The sequence below is a fragment of the Bufo bufo genome, chromosome 3 (assembly GCF_905171765.1).
Source record: "Bufo bufo chromosome 3, aBufBuf1.1, whole genome shotgun sequence".
NCBI classification, from domain to species: domain Eukaryota; kingdom Metazoa; phylum Chordata; class Amphibia; order Anura; family Bufonidae; genus Bufo; species Bufo bufo.
Window position 1 is genome coordinate 268,399,771 of NC_053391.1, and position 17,062 is coordinate 268,416,832.

At 42.3% G+C, this 17,062-nt stretch overlaps 1 long non-coding RNA gene across 1 annotated transcript; it reads right to left on the minus strand.

Annotated features, from left to right (window-relative positions):
• Positions 1-511: 511 nt before the first annotated feature.
• Positions 512-15,030, minus strand: LOC120995124. The gene is made up of 4 exons (XR_005777533.1): positions 15,019-15,030; positions 13,772-13,783; positions 10,569-10,570; positions 512-651 (listed from the first exon to the last, which is right to left on the minus strand). It is a non-coding gene; the product is annotated as an uncharacterized LOC120995124 (long non-coding RNA).
• Positions 15,031-17,062: the final 2,032 nt, after the last annotated feature.

The following is a 17,062-nucleotide window of genomic DNA, read 5'->3' on the forward strand; positions in this document are numbered from 1 at the left end:
TACTGAACCATTCATTTCAATGGTTCAGCAAAAAAAACTGAAGTGTCTCCGTGTGCATTCCGTTTCAGTATTTCCGTACCGTGAAAAGATAGAACATGTCCTATTCTTGTCCGCAAATCACGGTGCTTGGCTCCATTCAAGTCAATGGGTCCGCAAAAAAAAACGGAACACATACGGAAATGCATCCGTATGTCTTCCGTTTCCGTTCCGTTTTTTGCTGAACCATCTATTGAAAATTTTATGCCCAGTCCAATTTTATCTATGTAATTAATGTATACTGTAATGCCATACGGAAAAACGGAACGGAAAAACGGAACAAAAACGGAAACACAACGGAAACAAAAAACGGAACAACGGATCCGTGAAAAACGGACCGCAAAACACTGAACAAGCCATACGGTCGTGTGCATGAGGCCTTAGAATGCAGCTTCCGAATGAATCTAAAATGGATGCGGTCCAGGAGGTGGGAGGGTCTGCTGCTGATTGGCTGGAATGTGTCTGCTGACTGTGAGATACAGGGTCAAAGTTTACACAATGATGATGAATAGGGGGCGGACCGAACATCGCATATGTTCGCCCGCCGCGGCGAACGCGAACAAGCTATGTTCGTCGTGAACTGTTCGCCGGCGAATAATTCGGGACATCACTAGTCTGCAATTTAGTGGAATGGAATTGCGGATCAATTAATTTCCTTGGGGCAGCACGATGTGCTGCCCGGATCCGGAATTGCGGACCCGCACTTCCGGGTCCGCAATTTCGTTCCCGAAAAAAAAAAAATAGAACATGTCCTAATAGAACATGCCTAGAATAGGCATTTTCTATTAAGTGGCGGCGATGTGCGGTCCGCAAAATGCAGAACGCACATCGCCGATATCCGTGTTTTGCGGATCCACGGATCCACACGGTCGTGTGAATGGACCATAACTCTGGGATAGCTAAACTCATGGATCCTATGCTAACTTGTGTATGAAGAAATATAAAAGGAAAGCTCCTACAGTCTGGGGCAGAGATAATAATATTCCTACAGTTTACAGCAGAAGTGGTTACTGGAAAAATTTTAGATGAGGGGATTAGCTCAAGTGTGGTCATGGTTGATAATGACAACCGTTTGCATGTGATGTTTCTGCTGTGACCAATAGTAACACAGAGATTGATATTACCATGCAAGGTTTCTGGTGGAGTATGCTGCACATACAGGAACATTGTACCCGATGTGAATAGTGTCAGGTTTGTGAGCTTGATGTGCAAAATAAATATGTCTTGTAGTGAGCATATGCTGGAACAGTGTATAATCAGCACATGCTACGGGGCCCAAACTAAGAGGGGGCCCACTCAGGAGGAGAACTAAAAGTATTATACAATGATATTATATACAGTGACAGTATATACAGTGACTTGAATTACTAGGTTGAAAGTCTGGTTTTAGCATAGGCGTGGTTAGTATACTATATATCTTACAGTTATATGTTGCACTGCACAAAGATAATTTAAAGAGACAATACTTTCTCTGCATGAGCCAGCCTTTTTATCCCAAAACATGTTGCAAAGCATTTCATAAGTGTTTATAGGTTTATTTCCCAGCAGCATATATTTCACAGCATACACTAGGCAATTGCACCTTTTTTCCCAAAAATGTATTACAAGTTCTCTACTTTGTATAAGTGCATTTTAGTGCATCAATACCAGTGTATACTGTGGTCGCAGACCGGTCAACCTTCAGTTAGGGCTGTATTTTATTCCCAAAAGCCTGTTACAAATTTTCCTTATTTATTAATAAACCTGTGACTTGTCATTATTTAAATAAGTTTCATAATAAAATGTATGGTAAATGGCAAGTGGAAAAATAAAGACCCATGGCTTATCATCCGTGAGTGAGAATGTGAATGGCTGGCTGTGCTAGTACAAACATGAGTAGCAGCTCACTCATCCTCTCAGTCACAGCAGGATGATGTTGATGTCATGGCCGAGACAAGGTATTTTGGTGCACTAGGTGGAGTAGACAAATTGAATCAATTTAAAGGGACCCGACTATTTAACCCCTTCAGGACACAGCCTTATTTCACCTTAAAGGGATTCTGTCATCAGAAATTAGTCCTATAAGCTAAACATATGGCGATGTCCCTTGTAAAACACTGAATCCTAAAGTGAGTTTATCAAATGCCCCTGTGGCTCTATATTCATAAAAAAGAGGTTTATATCACCTGTCAATCACTTCAAAATGTGTCCAAGGGGACGTCTCATGGTGAAAGGTGCCCGGCTGCAGCCATCTCGTTTAGGTGCCCAGCGCCGCCTTCTGAGCTGAAATCGCCGCCCTCCCTTTCATTCGATCCGCCTACCTCACGTCATCACTGCCTCTCTAACCACCGCTCGCTTCATCCAGATCCTGCGCGTGCGCACTAGGTATAACCTGATGCACCCGTGCGGACTACTGGCAGCGGCCTTGTTTAGCGAAGTGCGCATGCGCCTGCCAGCGCACTTCGCTCGAACCTCCACTGACTGCCCTATTACAGCCCATCCCAGCCATCCAACCTCCTACAGCCGGGTTCAAAGCTAGTACCTAGTGCGCACGCGTGGGATCTGGATGAAGCGAGCTGATTTGGTCCCTAAAAATGTAAAACGGAAGTATCCTTTTGATGAGGTGGACTCAGTTAATTGGGACAGGCCTCCTAAGCTGGATGCACCTGTTGCAAAAATTTCAAAGAAGTCGGCCTTACCGTTTGAGGACCTGGGCACTCTTAAAGACCCTATGGATAGGCGAGCAGAGGTTTACCTCAAAAAGGTCTGGGAGACCTCAGCTCAAGCCTTTAAAGGGTTTCTACCACTTCGTTTTCACATAATTAGCTTTCAGACACTAGTGATCCGCTAGTGTCTGCTCTGCCAAACAATCCTAATACAGGGAGTGCAGAATTATTAGGCAAGTTGTATTTTTGAGGATTAATTTTATTATTGAACAACAACCATGTTCTCAATGAACCCAAAAAACTCATTAATATCAAAGCTGAATATTTTTGGAAGTAGTTTTTAGTTTGTTTTTAGTTTTAGCTATTTTAGGGGGATATCTGTGTGTGCAGGTGACTATTACTGTGCATAATTATTAGGCAACTTAACAAAAAACAAATATATACCCATTTCAATTATTTATTTTTACCAGTGAAACCAATATAACATCTCAACATTCACAAATATACATTTCTGACATTCAAAAACAAAACAAAAACAAATCAGTGACCAATATAGCCACCTTTCTTTGCAAGGACACTCAAAAGCCTGCCATCCATGGATTCTGTTAGTGTTTTGATCTGTTCACCATCAACATTGCGTGCAGCAGCAACCACAGCCTCCCAGACACTGTTCAGAGAGGTGTACTGTTTTCCCTCCTTGTAAATCTCACATTTGATGATGGACCACAGGTTCTCAATGGATTTCAGATCAGGTGAACAAGGAGGCCATGTCATTAGATTTTCTTCTTTTATACCCTTTCTTGCCAGCCACGCTGTGGAGTACTTGGACGTGTGTGATGGAGCATTGTCCTGCATGAAAATCATGTTTTTCTTGAAGGATGCAGACTTCTTCCTGTACCACTGCTTGAAGAAGGTGTCTTCCAGAAACTGGCAGTAGGACTGGGAGTTGAGCTTGACTCCATCCTCAACCCGAAAAGGCCCCACAAGCTCATCTTTGATACCAGCCCAAACCAGTACTCCACCTCCCCCTTGCTGGCGTCTGAGTCGGACTGGAGCTCTCTGCCCTTTACCAATCCAGCCACGGGCCCATCCATCTGGCCCATCAAGACTCACTCTCATTTCATCAGTCCATAAAACCTTAGAAAAATCAGTCTTGAGATATTTCTTGGCCCAGTCTTGACGTTTCAGCTTGTGTGTCTTGTTCAGTGGTGGTCGTCTTTCAGCCTTTCTTACCTTGGCCATGTCTCTGAGTATTGCACACCTTGTGCTTTTGGGCACTCCAGTGATGTTGCAGCTCTGAAATATGGCCAAACTGGTGGCAAGTGGCATCTTGGCAGCTGCACGCTTGACTTTTCTCAGTTCATGGGCAGTTATTTTGCGCCTTGGTTTTTCCACACGCTTCTTGCGACCCTGTTGACTATTTTGAATGAAACGCTTGATTGTTCGATGATCACGCTTCAGAAGCTTTGCAATTTTAAGAGTGCTGCATCCCTCTGCAAGATATCTCACTATTTTTGACTTTTCTGAGCCTGTCAAGTCCTTCTTTTGACCCATTTTGCCAAAGGAAAGGAAGTTGCCTAATAATTATGCACACCTGATATAGGGTGTCGATGTCATTAGACCACACTCCTTCTCATTACAGAGATGCACATCACCTAATATGCTTAATTGGTAGTAGGCTTTCGAGCCTATACAGCTTGGAGTAAGACAACATGCATAAAGAGGATGATGTGGTCAAAATACTCATTTGCCTAATAATTCTGCACGCAGTGTATAATAGCTTTTGGGGCAGCCGTTTCGCTAAAAAAAGAACTTATATTGATATGCTAATGAGCCTCTAGGTGCTATGGGGGCATCATTAGCACCTAGAGGCTCGGTCTACCTTCATAAAATGCCGCCGCCCAGCGCGTCCCTCCAGCCCGCCCATCTCCTCCGGAATGCGATCAAGCGGACGAATTCTCGCGCATGCGCCGTGCGCGTCTGTATTTTGCGCATGCGCAGTAAATGTCCGACCTCGGAGCACTATGACGTCATCAGCGCAGGCGCAGTGGAGATGTCTGAGCAGGGAAGCGGTCAGACATTCACTGCGCATGCGCCGAATACAGACGCGCATGCCCGGGAATTCGTCCGCTTGATCGCATTCCGGAGGAGATGGGCGGGCTGGAGGGACGCGCTGGGCGGCGGCATTTTGTGAAGGTTGACCGAGCCTCTAGGTGCTAATGACGCCCCCATAGCACCTAGAGGCTCATTAGCATATCAATATAAGTTCTTTTTTTAGCGAAACGGCTGCCCCAAAAGCTATTATATTAGGATTGTTTGGCAGAGCAGACACTAGCGGATCGCTAGTGTCTGAAAGCTAATTATGTGAAAACGAAGTGGTAGAAACCCTTTAAGCCAAATATTGCTGCCACATCCACGGCTAGGTCATTAAAATTATGGCTACAGGAATTAGAATCTCACATTCAGAATAAGTCCTCGAGAGATCAATTACTAGCCGTCTTTCCCACTATATTTAAAGCTGTCGATTTCATTTCTGACGCCTCAGCTGACGCGCTGAAACTGAATGCTAGGTCTGCCGCACTCTCCAATTCAGCTAGGCAAGCTATTTGGCTCAAAGGGTGGTCGGGAGACACTGGCTCAAAAAATAAGCTTTGCGCAATTCCTTGTCAGGGCGATTATCTTTTTGGTTCTGTTTTAGACGACCTTTTGGATAAAGCCTCAGACAATAAAAAAGGGTTCCCTGTCTCCAGACCCCCCAAGAAACAGCGTTTTTTTTTTCGTAAGAACAAAAAGGATTTTTATAAAGGACAGAGAAAGGACTTCAGAACAGACAATAAAAATAGGAACGGCAAGGGTTTCCTGTTCGGTTCCCAATCTTCCTCAGCCTCTAAACCCGCTCAGCAATGACTGTTTCTCTCCTGTGGGCGGCAGACTTACTCACTTCCTTCATGCTTGGGAGAAAATCTCCTCAAGCCCCTGGATTTTGAGCATCATAAAGGAAGGTTTTCGCCTACAGTTTCTCTCTCTCCCACCGGACAGATTCAAAATCACAAATCTCCTAAGAAATTCAGAAAAAAACCTAGCTTTACAACAAGAAATTGCATCTTTGTTAGGGAAAAAGGTTCTGGTTCCAGTACCAGAGTCAGAGAAAGGCAGGGGTTTCTACTCTTCCCTTTTTCTGGTTCCCAAGCCAGATGGTACATTCAGAACCATCATAAACTTAAACGATCTAAATCAGTTCCTATCTTACAAAAAGTTCTGAATGGAGTCAATCCAGTCAGTTTTAAAACATCAGCTTTTCGGGGGCTGTTTCATGGCTACAATAGACATAAGAGATGCATACTATCGCATCCCTATTCATGCAGAATGTCAAAGATTTCTCAGAGTCGCAGTTTCAATAGAAGGTTACGTTCATCACCTACAATATACGGCCCTTCCATTTGGAATTTCTCAGGCTCCCAGGCTATTCACAAAAGGTGATGGCAGAGGTCATGGCCCATATAAGAGAAAGAGACATTCTAGTAATTCCTTATCTAAACGATCTCTTGGTCTTAGCGGAGTCAAAGAACCTTCTCGAGTTGCATCTCAAAGAAGTGGTGCAGATCCTAGAAGAACTCTGATGGCAAATAAACTGGGGGAAATCACATCTAATACCTTCGCAAGGATGTGTCTTTCTAGGAATGATCCTGAACTCACAAAATTTACTCTGTATTCTTCCCCAAGACAAGATTCAGAAATTAACACAGGGAGTTCAGTCTCTGATGTCTACAAAAAACCCTATCATCAGGCAGGCAATGGCGGTGTTGGGCAGAATGACTTCCACTATACCAGCGGTCAGTTGGAGCCAGCTTCACTCCAGACCCCTCCAGTGGCTAATCCTCAAGGAATGGCAGGGTGCCCTCTGCCCGCTAGATACACCTTTCACACTCACCCCTCAGGTGATTCAATCTTTTTGCTGGTGGCTGAATCCTGTAAATCCTGTCCCAGGGCTCCCTTGGAACCAACAGAACTTTGTAACCCTTACCACCGACACAAGTCCTTTCGGCTGGGGGGCCTGTTGCCAGGGTTACATGCGGCAAGGTGTTTGGAAGGAAGAAGAGAGTCTAGACTCTCAAAACATGAGAGAGCTGAGAGCGGTTCTTCTCGCATTAAAATAATTCCTTCCTCTAGTTCAACGAAAGGCTATAAAAGTTTTTTCAGACAACGCCACAGTTGTCTCCTATCTGAACAGACAAGGAGGAACCAAATCAGAAAATCTTATGCTGTTGGCCGCAGACATCTTTTCCCTTATAATTCCTTGTGTTCCGTCCATTATGGCAGTACATTTAAAGGGTATGGAAAACAAGGTAGCAGATTTCTTAAGCAGAAACACACTAGACCAGGGAGAATGGTGTCTAAATCAAATGGTCTTCAATCAAATAACTCCAACTCTGGGGTCGTCCACATCTGGACTTATTTGCTACCAGGGAGAACAGAAAATGTCGTCTTTTCTTTTCCCTCAGGGCGAGAGATTCACCATCAGGGATAGATGCCTTCTCCCTTGGCCGAAATGGCTCCTCTACGCCTTTCCTCCCCTAAGACTTCTTCCAAGGTTCCTCCAAAAGTAAAGACAAGAACGAACGAGAGTGATCCTAATTGCTCCATTTTGGCCCCGAAGAACCTGGTTCACCTGGTTGAGGAAACTATCCCTGGCAGACCCTTGGATTCTTCCGGAGAGGCAGGATCTTCTGTCTCAAGGACCTGTCATCCATCCGAACGTGAGGCAGTTACATCTAACAGCATGGCTCTTGAGGGGAAAATCCTAGAAAGTAGAGGCCTCTCCAAGAAAGTAGTTTCCACCTTGCTATCTTGTAGAAAGGAGGTCACCTCCTCGATTTACCTCAGAATTTGGAACACCTTTCAGAAGTTTGCCAAAGATCCTGTGAATCCTTTAAACCCTCCGCCTATGTGTAAGATCTTAGATTTCCTGCAAGCCGGTCATGAAAAGAATCTGAGGCCGAGTACTCTCAAGGTACAGGTATCTGCCCTAAGTGCCTTTTTTGATTTCCCCATCGCTAACCACCCCTGGGTTAGAAGATTTTTCAAAGCCATCAGCAGACTTAGACCGATACTTGGTCCTTCAGTTCCCCCCTGGGACCTCAACTTAGTCCTCACTAGCCTCATGGAGCCTCCCTTTGAACCATTACAAGACTTGCCCATAAGACTCCTGTCCTTCAAAACTGCCTTCCTCGTGGCAATCACCTCAGCCAGGAGGGTCGGTGAAATTTCAGCATTTTCTATTTCCCCACCTTATACTAACATCTTAGATGACAGGGTGCTCATTAAGCCAGACCCTTCCTTTCTACCGAAAGTGGTTTCTATGTTCCATAGAACACAGGACATTATCCTTCCTTCCTTGTGCCAAAATCCAAGCAATGAAAAGGAGAAGAAGCTCCATTGCTTGGATGTAAAAAGATGTCTATCACATTATTTGGACATTACAAGTCAATGGAGAAAAACCTCTAAGCTTTTCATTGAATTTAGTGGAAAAAATATGGGTCTTGCAGCCTCTACTAAAACTCTTTCCAGATGGATTGTGAGCGCCATTACTTTGGCCTATTCTTCAGCCGGAAAGACTCCCCCAAAAGGTTTTGGTGCTCATTCCACTAGATCAGTTTCCACCTCTTGGGCAGAAAGGGCTGATGCTACCTTAGGACAGATTTGTAGAGCAGCCACATGGCAGTCGCCCTGTACCTTCTATCGTCACTACAGACTAGACCTAGGCTCTAGGGAACAACTAGCTTTCGGTAGAAAAGTCCTCCAGGCGGTAGCCCCCCCCCCCCTAAAAAATAATTTCTATTCTAGTCGTCTCTCAAGTGTGCTGTCATGGGCGTAAGGGAAATTTAAAGATTACACTCACCGGTAATCACTTTTCCATAAGCCCATGACAGCACCTGGGACTTATTCCCACCCTATATAGATATAATATTTATTTTTCTACATTTATGGAAAAAAAAAAAAACACAAAGATATATACATGTGTATGTATATTTATATATGTATGTATAGATATACAGTACAGACCAAAAGTTTGGACACACCTTCTCATTCAAAGAGTTTTTTTTATTTTCATGACTATGAAAATTGTAGATTCACACTGAAGGCATCAAAACTATGAATTAACACATGTGGAATTATATACATAACAAACAAGTGTGAAACAACTGAAAATGTCATATTCTAGGTTTTTCAAAGTAGCCACCTTTTGCTTGGATTACTGCTTTGCTCACTCTTGGCATTCTCTTGATAAACTTCAAGAGGTAGTCCCCTGAAATGGTTTTCACTTCACAGGTGTGCCCTGTCAGGTTTAATAAGTTGGATTTCTTGCCTTATAAATGGGGTTGGGACCATCAGTGGCGTTGAGGAAGTCAGATGGATACACAGCTGATAGTCCTACTGAATAGACTGTTAGCTGCTTTTTTCTTGCCATAATACAAATTCTAACAGTCTATTCAGTAGGACTATCAGCTGTGTATCCATCTGACTTCTCCTCAACGCCACTGATGGTCCCAACCCCATTTATAAGGCAAGAAATCCCACTTATTAAACCTGACAGGGCACACCTGTGAAGTGAAAACCATTTCAGGGGACTACCTCTTGAAGCTCATCAAGAGAATGCCAAGAGTGAGCAAAGCAGTAATCAAAGCAAAAGGTGTCTACTTTGAAGAACCTAGAATATGACATATTTTCAGTTGTTTCACACTTGTTTGTTATGTATATAATTCCACATGTGTTAATTCATAGTTTTGATGCCTTCATAGTCATGAAAATAAAGAAAACTCTTTGAATGAGAAGGTGTGTCCAAACTTTTGGTCTGTACTGTATAAAAAAAAAAAAAATGAAGATATCTCTTCTCTAAGAGTGTGTTCTAGGACAAGTTCTCGCGGTTAACTGGTGGTCTTGGGGTCATGCTCCTCCTTAAGAGCTCTCCACGAAAGTACCCGTTTCCTGTCCTGGATGGAGGCGGTCTCTTAAGGGTGCTGTCATGGGCTTATGGAAAAGTGATTACCGGTGAGTGTAATTTTAATTTTTTTGGGGATGTTACAAGGCTTAGAAGTTTAGAAGCAAATCTTGAAATTTTTCAGAAATTTTCAAAAACCCAATTTTTAGGGACCAGTTCAGGTCTGAAGTCACTTTGCGAGGCTTACATAATAGAAACCACCCAAAAATGACCCCATTCTATAAACTACACCCCTAAAGATATTCAAAACTGATTTTACAAACTTAGTTAACCCTTTAGGTGTTCAACAAGAATTAATGGAAAATAGAGACACAGATAAAAAATTATACTTTTTTGGCAGATTTTCCATTTTAATAATTTTTTTCCAGTTACAAAGCAAGGGGTGACGCGGCCGGCGCATGTGCTGTGTGGCTGCTATCCGGACGTGCTCCAATTAGGAGGCGCTGAAGGAAGCACTCACACATCATGGGTGGGACCGCGCCAGATCGTCCCCTGATGCAGGTGATCATGGTAGGTAAATGATTGATCCCTCCCCTTTTGTCTATATATGCCCAACTTGTCTTAGTGTTGAATGTACCTCCTGACGAAGCCTACGTGGCGAAACCCGTGTCGAGGTTGAGGCACTTGGGGATCCATTGTCACCAATGAGCAGCAACAACATGGGTATGTAACGTGAGACTTTGTGTGGGTTGGACGGGCGGCATCAGTTACTATCACAGCAGCCATCAGTCACACTATTATACAGCCGCTGTCCCATTATCCACCTGGGTTTTTCATGGGGGATGCCAGGACAGATTGGATGGTATTTTTAATGGTTGTGGGGATAGGTATTGGCACCTCCCACTACTCCACTGTCATCTGCCCCCCAAAACTGTTGTAATCTTGACTGCTCGGGGTGCAACTTTCCTCAAGTGTGATTCTCCACATTGTTGAGCCCCATCTAGAGGCTCTGTTCTTCTTGTCCTATCCCTTTTGACTTGACCTGTATTGATTGTGCTATGTAATTTAATAAAATATATATTTTTTTTATCAATAACATCCTCGCTTTTTTTGGCGTTTGCTTGTGGTTGCTTTGAGGCTTTGTATGTTATTGCTGTGGGTTGTTGTAGGTTTAATTAACAAAGCAAGGGTTAACAGCCAAACAAAACTCAATATTTATGGCCCTGATTCTGTAGTTTACAGAAACACCCCAAATGTAGTCGTAAACCGCTGTAGGGGCACACGGCAGGGCGCAGAAGGAAAGGAATGCCATACGGTTTTTGGAAGTCAGGTTTTGCTGGACTGGTTCTTTTGACACCATGTCTCATTTGAAGCCCCCCTGATGCACCCCTAGAGTAGAAACTCCATAAAAGTGACCCCATCTAAGAAACTACACCCCTCAAGGTATTCAAAACTGATTTTACAAACGTCGTTAACCTTTTAGGTGTTCCACAAGAATTAATGGAAAATAGAGATACAATTTCAAAATTTCACTTTTTTGGCAGATTTTCCATTTATTTTCTTTTTTTCTTTTACAAAGCAAAGGTTAACAGCCAAACCAAACTCAATATTTATGGCCCTGATTCTGTAGTTTACAGAAACACCCCATATGTGGTCGTAAACCTCTGTACGGGCACACGGCAGGGCGCAGAAGGAAAGGAATGCCATACGGTTTTTGGAAGGCAGGTTTTGCTGGACTGTTTTTTTTTTTTGACACCATGTCCCATTTGAGGCCCCCCTGATGCACCCCTAGAGTAGAAACTCCAAAAAAGTGACCCCATTTTAGAAACTACGGGATAGGGTGGCAGTATTGTTGGTACTAGTTTAGGGTACATATGATTTTTGGTTGCTCTATATTACACTTTTTGTGAGGCAAGGTAACAAGAAATAGCTGTTTTGGCACATTTTTTTTTTTTTTTTTTTTTTTTTTTTATCAAATAATTTTTATTGAAATAAAAGCAAAAACAAATTTTTACATTAAATACAATAACAAAACCCCCCATAACACAAACATTGAATGAGATGAGCAGCAAGTATAACATATCATCCAGATACATTAAAATATGTGCAATACAAAGATTAGAATAGTGAACTCAACAACGGAGACAATAGAGACATTGGCAGATTCGTAATACCAATTCCGTGGGCCAACGAGCAAAGATGGTAAGTATGGTTTCAATAGCGAAGATGAGGAGTGCAACAGCAGACTCCCCCTACCAATTACGCTAACTTACAGGTAAGGATGGTAAATATAACCCCTGTATTCAGGGATAAGGAGACAGTGGCACAACCCCAGTACGCATTCCTTTGGCTAATAGTCATATATTGTCAGTCGCAATCACACCTGCGTTTAGCACAGTTTTTATTTTTTGTTATTTACAACATTCATCTGACAGGTTAGATCATGTGATATTTTTTAGACCAGGTTGTCACTGATGCGGCGATACCTAATATGTATACTTTTTTATTTATTTATGTATATAAGTTTTACACAATGATTTCTTTTTTGAAACAAAAAAAAATCACATTTTAGTGTTTCCATAGTCTGAGAGCTATTACACTTTTTGTGATGTAAGGTGACAAAAAATTGTTTATTTAGCACAGTTTTTATTTTTTATTTTTTACGGTGTTCATCTGAGGGGTTAGGTCATGTGATATTTTTATAGAGCCGGTCGATACGGACGCGGCGATACCTAATAGGTATACTATTTATTTATTTATTTATTTATTTATGTAAGTTTTACACAATAATATCATTTTTGAAACAAAAAATAAATAATCATGTTTTAGTGTCTCCATATTCTTAGAGTGATAGTTTTTTCAATTTTTGGGCAATTGTCTCATGTAGGGGCTCATTTTTTGCGGGATGAGGTGACTGTTTGGTACTATTTTGGTGGGCAAACACCTTTTTGATCGCTTGCTGTTGTACTTTTTGTGATGTAAGGTGACAAAAAATGGTTTATTTAGCACAGTTTTTATTTTTTATTTTTTACCGTGTTCATCTGAGGGGTTAGGTCATGTGATATGTTTATAGAGCCGGTCGATACGGATGCGGCTATACCTAATATGTATATTAAAAAAATTCCCCCTATTTTTTACCAATTTTTTTTTTTTACTTTTATTTGGGGAAAATTAAGTTTTTGTTTATTTTTACTTGAAACTTAGATTTTTTTTGGGGGGGGGAACTTTATTTTTTTCAACTTTTTTTTTTCCACTTTATTTTTTGTCCCACTTTGGGACTTTTTGGGGGTCTTATCCTTTACAATGCATTCTAATACTTCTGTATTGGAATGCATTGGCTGTATGAGTAATACTGTGAGTATTAGGGCTCATGCACACGACAGTATTTTGCGTTCAGTATACTGGCCGTTTTTTTAGTTCAGTATGCGGTACATATACTGAACCATTCATTTCAATGGTTCAGCAAAAAAAACTGAAGTGTCTCTGTGTGCATTCCGTTTCAGTATTTCCGTACCGTGAAAAGATAGAACATGTCCTATTCTTGTCCGCAAATCACGGTGCATGGCTCCATTCAAGTCAATAGGTCCGCAAAAAAAACCGGAACACATACGGAAATGCATCCGTATGTCTTCCGTATCCGTTCCGTTTTTGCTGAACCATCGTTTGAAAATGTTATGCCCAGACCAATTTTTTTCTATGTAATTACTGTATATGCCATACGGAAAAACGGAAAGGAAACGGAAACACAACGGAAACAAAAAACGGAACAACGGATCCGTAAAAAAACGGACCGCAAAACACTGAAAAAGCCATACTGTCGTGTGCATGAGCCCTAACTCATACAGCTTCCGGCCTGTGAGATCCAGGGGGCTGAATCTCACAGGCTTGTCACCAGAAGGCAGCGCGATGCCTTCCTTAGGCATCGCGCTGCCTTCCATGCCATCGGGTCTTCCCTACAGCCGCATGGGGACCCGATGGCACCGCCGATCGCCGCCGCAAACCGCAGGTCTGAATTGACTTGCGGTTTGCGGCGATCGCCGACCAGGGGGGGGGGGGGGGGGGTCACAGGACCCTGTGTACTGAAGAGGTTAATAAAGAGATTAAAACACATTTGAAAAGAAGCAGTTAAGAGGCAGATCCAGTGACTTACAGGTGACGTCTCCTGGATCTAATTTGTTCACTTTCCTTTTCTTCGCCATTTGGTCCAGGCCATCACGGGCAGACGTCTTTAGTCAGGGGTGTGCAGCCCCCTCTGCCACATAAGAAGACACCAGTATTACTATATGGCACATGGTAGATGTGAGAGTTTTGCAGATTTTGCAACTCAGACCCCAAATTTATACAGAGCCCATATCAGCCCCCAAATTTATACAAGGCAATGTTATTCAGCTGCTGCTCCCAATACTGTGCCCACTGTGCTCCCCCATGCCCACAAACACTATACTGTCAGAAATAAGTGTCATGCAGATCCCCCTCATAGTAATAGTGCTCCCAGACTACCTTCATGAGTAATAGTGCCCCAATAGTGATAATACCCCTCAAGAGTGCCCCCATTAGTAGCAATGCTCTCCATATTATGCCCAATAATAATAATGCCTTTACAGTACAGTACCCCCAGTATTTATAAAGCCTCTACCGAAGTGCCCCTGTAGTTTTAACGTTGCAGTTATAAATCCACTGTACTGTCCCCTGTATTATAATGCCCCCTGTAGTGCAAATATATAATACCCCCCATATTTCCATTATATCAGAGCCCTCCACCTTCCCCTATAGTATCCATCCTCCGTCCCCCCATATTCTTGATAAAAAAATGTGTAGCAGTAATGTAGTTCATGTTTTCTATGTTTGTATGTGTCTTTGTGCATAAAGGAATATGCTGCTACTTAAAGTCCTTATTTATTTTTGCATTGCCACCATGGTAGCATGCACCTGAATTTCATTTATACATAGTTTGGTGCTGCTGGTCTAACTTTTTTGCGGTCCCCCCCATAGTGCCATTATACATATGCCCCCTGTAGTGCCAGTATACAGTACTTCTCCATGCCTCTGTAGTTCCAGTATGTATATATTTCCAACCTCACCTGGACAAACTTAAGAATGAGATCCAAGAAACTAAAAGAGGGAAATGTCAACGCGATACTATGGATTATACCACGGGACATGTGTATAATTGGGCTGATGGAAACCGGTCTAACCAAAACCAGGGTCAAAGAAAAACCAAAAAAAGATGATTCTACCACAAGCAATCCTGCTACTTTTTTAGGGATTCCACCAAACACTGGAAAAAAGCCACAAGAAGGGGCCACAAGAAATCTATACCGCAAGAACAAGGAGCCAGAAATCCTTAAAAAAGACCAATGCTTGACTGAACAGACTGTGGTAAATATATCTTCACACATTCTGACACCAGTACAGATACAGGTGCTAGAGAAGGGTCTTAGTTTTTGTCCAGCCAGTGCTATTAATTGGTTTGAGTTGGAGGCAGATCTATTGTATTTTTTTAGATTGATCAAACTTAAGATTTATTTTCAGGATGTACATAATACTGTACTGCCACTAAGCCTGTTCATGAATTGTGCTTGTCTGATTGGGGGTTAAAATTAAAAAAAGGATTTTTCTCCTCAAATATCCTCAAAGGCTTTCGAGGTATTTTCAGATGCAGTGTTGAGAGATATACAGAAATTAAAACAATCTGGTTTGTGTGATCATATACAGTACCCTAACATGACTGAACAGGAATTGCAGGCTTTGAATCAGTTAATCCATGACCACTCCCTCACCATCAAATCAGCTGATAAGGGTGGTGCGGTAGTGGTCATGGATACTTCTATGTATCTAGCAGAAGCTGCACGACAATTATCAGATACAGAGGTCTATATTAAACGCCAAAGGGACCCCAAATTTGAAATACAACGTGAATTGAAATGTCTTGTTAACAGGTATGCACAGATAGGCCTTATAGATGAACAGCTTAGTGAATTTTTGTTGATAGATTTCCCAGTTACTCCCCTATTTTATTTACTACCCAAAATTCGCAAAGATCTACGGTGCCCTCCAGGCAGACCAATTGTTTCGGGCCGTGGTTCCCTGTTGAGCAACGCGTCCATTCTTTTGGATAAAATACTTCAGTTATGTAGTGAGATCAAAATCCTACATACAAGACACAACTGATTTTTTGGGTACGTTAGCAGACGTGTCTATGCCGGAGGGCGCCATATTGGCCTCCTTCGACATCGTCAGTCTGTATACTTAAATACAGCATGATATTGGGATAGCAGTCGTTGAATCGGCCCTAGCAAATTCAGATTACACTATGGAGGCCAAAACTTTTTTTTCTTGCTTTGCTATGTTTGATTTTATATAATAATTATTTCCTTTTTGGAGATGACTATTATATGCAAATTAGGGGGACGGCCATGGGGACGAATGTGGCCCCAACTTATGCCAATATGGTCGTCTCTCATTTGGAGGAAGAACACGTCTATGTGTCCCACCACTTCAGCCATGTGAGGTGGTGGAGATACATAGACGATATCTTTGTTATTTGGACAGGTACGGTACCTGAGTTGAAATTGTTTCATACCTACCTAAATAGTCTGATTCCTAACATACAATTTACCCTAGAATTTTCTACTGATTCACTGCATTTTTTGGATATCAATGTTCAGCGTACTGGCACTACTCTGAATACTGAGGTTTACACAGAACCCACTGATCGTAACACCATCCTCGGGTATGACAGTGCTCATCCGCGGATGATGGTACGATCACTACCCTACAGCTAATTTATCAGAGCAAAGAGGATAGTTAGCAATACATCCACACTGGATAGAACTCTGGAAAAAATGACACAATGTTTTAGACAGAGACGATATCCAGTATCCACATTGCAACAGCAATGAACCCGCATCGATCGGAGAGATAGAAGTGAATTGTTTCAGGGCACTAGGAGGGACCATTCTAATAAAATACCCATTGTATCCACCTTCTGTGAAGCCAGTCCAATCATTAACAAACACTGGTCAATCTTAAATACTGGACATAAGAACATCTTAGAATTTTCCAATAGACCTATAATGGCATACAAAAGGGCCCATAACCTAAAGGATAAACTGGTAAAAAATGATATTGGTTCACATAAAGGTATACAGCCGTCATATCTGGCACCCAAGAAATGTGGCAGTTACCCGTGCCTTCACTGTGTGAATTGTAAATACATGGTGAAGGGACGAGAATTCATACATCCAAATAGCGGGATCGTTTATCCTCAAGTTTTATTTGACCTGCGATTCTTGTTTTGTCATCTATGTTTTATGGTGCCCGTGCAAGTTACTGTACGTGGGCGAGACAACATGCGATTTTAAATCTCGCATTAATCAGCATCGCTATTCAATCCGCAAAAAACGCAAAGACTTGCCGGTTTCCCATCACTTTGTGGACA